General features: G+C 39.4%; 1 long non-coding RNA gene across 1 annotated transcript; it reads left to right on the top strand.

Moving 5' to 3' along the window:
* Positions 1 to 2,017: 2,017 nt before the first annotated feature.
* On the top strand, positions 2,018 to 8,884 carry LOC144367393 (uncharacterized). The gene is made up of 2 exons (XR_013426735.1): positions 2,018 to 2,240; positions 3,830 to 8,884. It is a non-coding gene; the product is annotated as an uncharacterized LOC144367393 (long non-coding RNA).
* Positions 8,885 to 9,578: the final 694 nt, after the last annotated feature.

The raw sequence follows: 9,578 nt of genomic DNA, 5'->3' as shown, positions 1-9,578 counted from the left end.
ATCCACCCAAGCATAATATCAATAGAGTGTAAGTACCCCCAAACTACAAAGCTGATCCTATTAAAGTATCTACTTCAAAAGCTACTCAGGACAGTATCAAAAAGGTGGTCAAAAGAGGGATGGGATATGCTAGTGTGCCCAGACACAAACACCTATGCACCCATGTACTCACACATGTGCGTGCACACACATACGTACAAGCACAGTTACCCACATACACCATGATGGAGCCACCGTTTAAAAGAAGCTAATGCTAGAAAAAAGCAGAGGCTACATGGAAACAGCTGGTCTTTGGTGTCATCTTTGAGCCACTGAATCACACCACTGTAAAACCAGCCCCAGCTCTGGACTTTTTAGCAAGGAACACTGTAATTTTATACTTTAATTGTTTGTATTACGTAAACAATTACACTTAGTTGTTTTGAGTTGGAGTCTCTGACATTAAGACACCCATGTCCCTTGTCAGATCCACCTGTCTGCTGTGGGTGTGCAGCCATGTGGATGGTTTTTATTTTTTCTTATGGCAACCCATTTGAAAATTCACCATTTCCTCCCTTTTAAAATTATTCAGTCAAAGATAAAATAGAGATCCGGGGAAAATGAAAAATACTTCTGTACATGAAAGCTTGGATTTGATTCCTAATTATAGATCTAAGGTCATTTCTTCTTTCCAGGAGAAGGTGTGAATTCAGAACTGCTTCAGTGGCAGTTTAATTTATCTAACATTTTTCGCTGTCAAAAGGAAAGCATATTTTAGAGAAATAGAGATTTGGCCAACCATCTGAAGCAAGTCAGCAAATGTATAGATTTTGTGACTTGACTTGTGACTTGACTTATAAGTTATATTTAACACCAGCCAGGGTCTAACCTAAGCCTACAATGATTCAATGGTCCTAGAGAAATCTATTTTGAGCAAGAACACACTAGCAACCGTTCAGGGGTAGGTCTAGGAGGGTAGAGCTACTAGCAATGGAATCAAAAGTAACTCAGAGATCTTTCAAGCAAAGGATCAATGATCACAATTCTACAGCATTACCTCAATTAAAATCATTCTGATCAATCCCCATAAAACTATTCTTTCTGGAATCTACTCCATAAGTCCCCGTTTCATGCATTCTTCCCCAGAGAACACCTATCACTTTCACTAAGATTCCCCTGCAGAAAATCTTTAACTACAGAGTGTGCAAATTTTTAAGATGGGGGAAAAAACATTCAGAATACTGAATTATTTCAAAAGACTCAGAATTTTAGAGCCAAATGGGATGTTACTGCCTTTGAAACTTCTCTGTTGCCCCATCCCCAAATTTTCAGAAGAGTAAAAGTGGGCTCTGGTCGTTTAAAAAAATGGGCTCAATATGTGTTGAGTAAGTTAATGGGAATCTAGAGCCCAGATTTTCCAATCCAGAATTCAAGATTCTTTTCTCTCTTCATAGATAGTCTTAGTTGTCAACTGTGAAGGTATTTTGTAGAGGTGGTTAACACATACAATCAGTTGACTTTAAGTAAAGGAGATCACCCTTAATAATATAGTCTTCTGTCTATATTAATTAATTACAGGCCTTAATAGCAAAGACTGTTTTCCAAGGAAAAAAAACCACCCTACATCCAGTCCTGCCTGAGTGTCCAGGCTGCTGGCATGGCCTGTGGATTTGGTGCTTATCAGCTCCATAATTGTGTAAGCTGATTTCTTACATATTCTCTCTCTCTCTCTCTCTCTCTCTCTCTCTCTCTCTCTCTCTCTCTCTCTCTCTCTCACACACACACACACACACACACACACACACACACACACACAGACACCACTTGCACCTATATACATTATATTGGTTCTACTTCATGGGAGAACTGTGACTGATAAAACAGTTCAAGGAACTAAATAGGACAAGGTCCAAATTTCCTTGACATTGAGAAGTTGAAAGATTGAGAAGCCAATCACTGGGGTGTTTTAAAAAAATTGCCTAATGACTTCTGCAAGGACATGGGGAAATGTGAATAATACCTCAAAACTGCACTGTCACATAGTGATGACCAAGAGGAAAACATTTCCAGCAACAAAGAAAAGATAACACAACTGAGAATTCCCTGAAGCGGGCATCTTTTGATAATGTCCCTGGTAAGGGAAAATGAAGAACCTCAGCTGAAATCATGTGGCTGAAACCAGAGAAGATTCTCTTCTTGACTCCCTTCATGGAACCATCTGAGTTCTCTTTTCTTGGAGAAAGAAATCTTGGAATGTGAAGGTGAGTTTTGAAAGATTTCCCCATCAATTGCCAAGTACATTACTATACTTTTGAGAATAATATTTGATGGATACCATTGTTTCTATTTGCAAGAGAGGAGGGGAAATGGGCTATGTATAGTGCTGATAAGCAGGACAACTTTTGTTTTAAGTTTCAAAGGAGACTTGACAAGGTATGACTTACAGATTGTGATGGAGTCATTTAAAAATACTTAATACATATGTCATGGAAACGTTTTTCCCATCTTATTTTGCTCTGCCCACTTAATGCATAGGGTCATGGAAACTTCCTTTCCCCTCCTTATTTTGTTCAGCCATTCACTTGACAGAGGAATGACAGAGATCTGTCACACCAGCTGATGGGAATTCTTTTCCTTAAGAATCTTTGAGGGTAACACTGAGGGTACAGCTCAGTAGCAGAGCACTTGCCCAGAATGTGCAAGTCCCTGGGTTTGCCAGAGAGAGAGAGAGAAAATTTTGAGTGCTAAAGAATAATTAGGAAGCTGTCACATGATGTTGACTAGGATTCTTCATTGCCCGTTACACAGAAATGCTAATAACCAGTTCTTCGAGACTGATTTTCACATATTCTCCCATCTCTGTGTGGTAAAGCAGGGTCCTCAACCTTGATTATGCATTAGAATTAACGGAAAGAGCTTTTTAAAAATACATGATCAGTAGGATAAAACTAGACCACCTCATGACGGTCTAAACCCAGCTCACACTCCCTATTAGTGAGTGAAAAATCCAACACTTGGTGAATTCTGCTTCACAATGATAGGAAGAGTCAACATTAAAGGATCAAAAAGCGACATCACTATGAACACTTGGCCACCACAAGCCAGTTATCCCTGTGGTGAATTTTCTGACACCTCCTGCTTAAAATCCAAAAGGTCAGAAGGATCATGAGGCCCTGATTTCACAGTATGTATTCATACTGAAAATCAGGATCAAGCAAGCTTTTGCCCTTCTGCTCCATGGAGGTTTCTGACCTCCCCACCATTGATCAATTAAGTACAAATTTCTAAGATGTTAATTTTATTAGTATTTCTTCTAAAAACTTCACAAGTGACTCTAGATGCAGACAAAGTTGTGAACAACTGGGATATAGAATGGTAACTTTTTCATCATTAAAACTTTTGGTCATCAATTAAACAACAGCATATATAATAGGAATAGCAACAACCACAAAGTGGGTATCAACCCAAAGCCAGAGAGCGCTGGTTTCTGGCCACCTTCTCAAAACTTCTGCACCCATCCATCCCATGTTTCACATCTTTTCTTGTTTCAGAGTCTTATCCTACAGCTATTACCATCTAGAATGTGCTACATACTTACTTATTCATTGCCTCAATAGGCTGGAAGCTCCATGGAGACTGTTTTTCTCACAAGTGGATGGATACCGAGCCACTAGACCAGTGCCCAGTCATGTTGTATATTCTCAGTAAATATGTGTTGGATGAAGGAATGAATGGATGGGATCATGTCTGGTTTGGGTACTGTTCAAGTAATTTAGTTCTATTACTGTGAAATTTAGCAATGAATTTCTGAAAGGTCACTCTTAAAAGGGGACCTCTGTCATCCATGTAGGACCGTCACAGATGGAGCCTGTGCTACCCCATGCTGTGGAGAAGTGACCAGACTGGGCTGGGATTTGTTAATCATGTTATCCTGCAAGTGAGTCAAGAGTTGGAAGCTCCATCAGGCAGAAATAAACAACCTAGTGGATCATTCAACAAAGAGCCTTTAAACTCATAAAGAGGGAGTTTTGCTTGTGGCCAATGGAGGAAATAATGTAACTTACACGGGCAAAAAGGAAAGATGGTGTCACCATCAAGACCACAGAGACAAAGCATGAGAGGTACTGCTATGGCTTGAATTTCCCCACCAAACTCACATGGAAATTTAATCCCAATCATGATGTATTAAGAGATGAAACCATATGGGATCAGATGGGACCTTTAAGAGGTGATTAGGTCATGAAGGCTCTGACCTCATGAATGTATTAATCCGATCACGAATTATTGTGTTAGTGAGTTATCTTGAGAGTGGGTCTGTTATAAAAGCTAATTTGGTTCTTGTCTCTTGTATGAGCCAGGCTCACCATGTGATGCTGCAAACCACATAGCGACTCCACAGAGTCCCCACCAGCAAGAAGGCTCTCACCAGATGTGGCCCCTTGATCTTGGACTTCTAGCTTCCAGAACTGTTAAGATATAAATCTATTTTTAAAAATTTTTTTGTAGTTGTAAATAGGCAGAATGTCTATTTTGTTTGTTTATTTTTGTAATGTGGAGCTGAGAATCAAACCCAGTGCCTCACACATGGCAGGCAAGTAGCTCTGCCACTAGGCTACAGCCTGAGCCCCCAATTTTTCTCTACACAGTCTATGTTTTCAATTACAATAACAGAAAATGGGTTAACACAGGTACATAAACTCTTTCTAGAGTGAAGAACTAGCCATCAAAACCAGTTAGTGAAATCCTCAAATAAACATTGACTTAAAACTAGCCAGGACAAAAGAATGTTCTTTCGAAGGCCTGAAACAAAAGAGGCATTTAATAGATAGACTGGAAGCCTACGAAAATAATCCTGAAGGTCATCTAGGAAGTGCCTTTTTCATTGACTGCACCAAAATGCAGAGTAAGACCTGTGGAATAGGAATAGACAGTTGACCTAGATGTCTAGCCTGGGTCCCCATCAGGAGCAGGTGCTAGCAAGTCAGTCCCCAAAGAACTGAGGAACACAAAACTTTTATCTGAAGTTAACAGTCTGGGGTGGGCTGCAGGTTTGGGGATGTGCGTTCTCAGATAGATGGAAAAAACAGATGAGAGTCAGCAAGCAAATTTTATTCTTAAGCCACTGCTCATATACACTTTTAACACTCTTTCTATCAATTTCATTTCCCTTCGACTCTCAATAATCCCTCCAGACCCTGCCAGTCAGACTCAGGTTCTCTGCCACTTGCTGTTGGAGCAGGTTTCTCTAGCTATCTTGCCTGGTGATAACTTGCTCAGTGTTGAGATCCATCTGGCCCTGATTCACTGCCCAGCTTCACAAGGTCCCATACTTCTAGCACCAGACTACAAGCTCCTGCTGAGATGCAAATACGTCTTATTTGTTTTGTTTTTCCAGAACTGGCAGAGTCTATAGCCCAACAATGGAAAGATGAATAAATAAATGAATGAGAGAAAGCAAGAAAGATTATCCTTGGAGACAGACTCCCTGTGACAGCAGAAATGCTAATGCTTAAGTCTGAGTCAGGAGAAAAGGAGACAAGAATAATCAAAGTCAGCATGGAAATGGGGAGTTATGAGACAGGAAAATGGGGCAATTTTAAGATTGTGATTATATGACCCTGTTCTCTGGCCGAGTGAGAGTTTATGGAAATTTCATAGAGTGAGAAAGATAAAAAGTGTGTATAATTGTATAAAAGCTTTTCATCACAAGCCTTAGAGATGAGATAAATGCTAAGTGCCATTTCAGTATTTATTACCTTTTATTGCAGCTGTTTATTTGCTGGCTGCTGTCTAACAGCAGGCAACTCCAATGCAAAACCAGAACCTTCTTCTTTGTAGCATCTTAGCACCTAACAAAGCATATATTAGGCCCCCACCAAAGTCCATTGACCTAAGGAATGAATGCAGGTTTTAAAAAATTTCCAAGTTAGACTTCACAGAAATTACTGAAAGCACAAAAGAAATAATGTGCTGAATGCTTTATTTGTAACTGTGTCTCACTAAATCAAATTACTTTTTTTCTCATGACAGTCTCCTTCAGTATCCATGGGAGACTGGACCCCACAGATACCAAAATCCAGCAATGCTGGACTCTGTTATGTAAAATGCATAGTATTTGCATATTAACCTATGCAATCTTCCTGTATCCTTTAAATCTTCTTATTACTTAATTACCTAATACAAAGAAAATGCTGTATAAATAATGCAGATGCAATCAATCATCATGAGTCTAACTCCATAGCAAAGATCATTGGTTGAATCATGGATGCAGAACTTGTGGAAGATATAATAATAGATAAGCTTTGGACTTTGCCCTTAAATTTAGAAAGTAACCCATTAAATGAAAGATTGTATATTTTATATACAATCACATAATTTCATATACAATTATCAGATTAACTGAAAACATCTTTTAGATATCAAGTTCTCTGCCAAAGAGAAAAAAACAATCAACCCAAAAGATTGTAAAACCCAAAATGTAAGGGGGAAAAAAAAGTAAAATCATTCTTGGTAATGTCCTTAAGACAGCTTGGTCTGTCATTAATGTGATCAATATCATGTATATGTTTCTCCACCTGCTATAGAAGTCAGAATAATAAGCTGCTTGCACCCTTTTCTCTCTTTCTGTTCCTCCTTTAAAGGTTTCTTTGTTTGTGTAACTAATATTCTGTATTTTCTCCTCTTATCTTTAAAGTGCTGTATAAGTAATCATTCTCTCAATACAATACTAGAATTCTAAATGCTATTATCCTCATTTTGCAAATAGAAAAACTGAAGCATCAAGAGTATTTATTTGCCATGCAAGAAATTTCAATGAGGGACCAGGAAATGGGCTATCAGAACAATCTAAAGGAAACTATTTGCTTTGGCCAGGTTCACTCGACATAAAGTTTCCTGGGTCTTTTGACTCAGTTCTGAGTAATACATAGATCATTCTTCTTCAAGGCAACAAGTTGTCTTGGATTCCACCCCCTCCATGTGATCATAAAGCATTTCCATCAATTTCTAGAAAAATGAATGGATCACAAAGATATTTACATTACTAAGCAAAGATTAAATGATAAAAATATATGAAGACTCTACACCACAACTTCTCCCCAATTTTGACTTTATGAATTCATCCTTTAACTTATTTAAAAATATCATTTAGTACCTTCTATGTGCCAGGCATTGCTCTAGTTGTTAATTGTAACAGATAAAAAGAAGAAAACATTCAGTCCCTGTCCTCAAGCTCCTCACAGTCCAATGGGAGAATAGAATATATAAACAAATACAAATTTAATTTTTTATTTGTTTTAATTAATTATACATGACAGTATAATGCACTTATGAACTTTGATATATCATACATAGATGGGATAAAATTTCTCATTTTTCTAAGTGTACATGTTATAGAATCAAATTGGTCATGCAGTCACATATATACATAAAGTAATAATGTCTGTTTCATTCTATTATCCTTCCTATCCCCACATTCCCTACCCTACCCTACCCTCCATTCACTTCCCTCTACCTAATCCAAGGTAACTCTATTCTTCTCTAGTGCCACCCACCCTTGTTGTGAATTAGCATCTTCATATTAGAGAAAACATTCGGGCTTTGGTTTTTGGGGATTGGCTTATTTCACTTAGCCTGCTATTCTCCAACTCTATCCATTTACTGGCAAATGCCATGATTTCATTCTTTTTTAAATCTGAGTAATATTTAATAAGTGCTTTAATTGAAATAAAGGCCCAATGCCAGTCAAGCCCAGGAGAGGGAGCCAAACTGGAATTGAAAGTTGAGAATGGTGTGAGAAAAGGGTGACAGACAAGGGGACAGAGCAGAAAAATATGAGCAGGAATAATATAAGAAGAGGAGAAGCGAAGATGTTTCTCATCCTCGATGTCACTGGTGTATCTATCTTACAATCACAGAGGCACCACATGCAGCCCGAAACCTGTGTTGCGATGACAAAGCAGAGATGAGAAGAACCCAGATACTCCATGGCCTCATTGGACTACTGAATCCATCAACCTTAAAGAGCTTGGGTTTTTTAATTTTGTTTTTAATTGACTGATAATAATTGTTCATATTTAAGAGGAGCAGTGTGTAATTTCAATATGTGTATGCAGTGTATCAGGGTAATTAGCATCTCCACCTTCTCACACATTTATCATTTCTTGGTGTTAGGAGTCTGTTTGGTGAAAGCATGTGTCTGCATGTTAAGCTGGCATAAGCTTTTCTGTTTCTTGTGGCTAAAGGAAGATGAAGGATATAAGGATGAGGTGCAGCTCTGAGATCACCTGGAGAGTTCCCAGGGTTAGGAGGGTTTGGATCAAGTTTGTTAAAAATAGTTTTTTAGTTATTTTTAAATTCTTTACTGTGAACCTTAGTAGCTATACCTGAATGACAGTTGGACTGGACCTGACTCTGTACCATCAAAGACCCAGATTTCTTGCTGTATGGCTTGCGTTCTCTCAGGTTCACAGAATCGCTATGTCAGTGCCAAGCATCCCATTCTCACCTTGTGAAGTCTAAAACCCAAATTTGAGTGTCATTTTCCTTGAATTCCCTCTCAAAAGCAAGTTGTGAAGCCTTTACTCAAAAGGTTAGGCAGTCTTTGAAGGAACTTCGTCAGGGTGGCCACAGCAAGTGCTTCAAATGAGGCCAGCTAAATCTCAACCAGGGGTTTCCAAAATTAGAATGAGATTTGGGAAATAATTTTTCATTTGAGAAAGAGATGGTATTTAAAGGACATGACTAACCAGCATCTTTGCCTTTGCAAAATGAAGTACAGAAATACAGCAAGATTATCCTGGATTCACATTCCATTTGGTCCTGGACCCACATGTAAGAGAAGGCTCATTGGCATATTTGATCAGAAGCCTTGCTGGGTTTTGCCATTAAAATGTTATTGTATTCCTGTGTGTTATTCATTTTATTCATTTTTATTCATTCAAGGTACTACTATAAAAGGACATAGCTGGAAATTTCTTCCGGTATGCAGAACCAGGGAATGCTAGGAGCCACTGCAAAGTATTACATTCATATGGAAATTGGGCTCCTACTGTTCACTTAGGCCCATTTGGGGACTCAAGTTACAAGACTCCTGGAGAGTTCCCATTGGTTGGGGAAGGATGGTAGGAGGGTGTTCCGGGGGAAGTGGAGCCCCCCGGGTCCGGTAGGGACACACGTGTGTGGGTGTGTGGACCGGCTTGTTAGGGGGACGCACACGGCCTCTCACAAAATAAAACTTTGTTTCAGTTCCATCTGGCTTGTGTTTTTGTGCTCAGCCGGATTGCAGCATCGCAAGCCGGCGTGCACTGACAGCGACCCGCGAAAGCGCCCAGCAGGAAGGCAGCAGGTGAAAACAGCAGCGGGCAGAAGCGGAGCCAAGGCTCACGCGGGCCCCGCCGTCCAGCCTGCAGCATTTTGGTGGCCCTTGTACGGGGAACGCCCAAAATTTATAGGTGAGTGATATCGCTCGCCCCTAAGGAAAGGCGACAGAATGGGTATTTTTGTTTTGATTTATTCTGCTTTTATTTCAGGCTCTCTAGCCTTACAATTTTTTCAGGCGAATTGGGAAAAATGGTTGGCTCAAGGTTTTAAGTTATTCG

Source organism: Ictidomys tridecemlineatus, chromosome 10, assembly GCF_052094955.1.
Source record: "Ictidomys tridecemlineatus isolate mIctTri1 chromosome 10, mIctTri1.hap1, whole genome shotgun sequence".
NCBI lineage: Eukaryota > Metazoa > Chordata > Mammalia > Rodentia > Sciuridae > Ictidomys > Ictidomys tridecemlineatus.
This window is presented reverse-complemented; position numbering and strand designations above follow the sequence as displayed.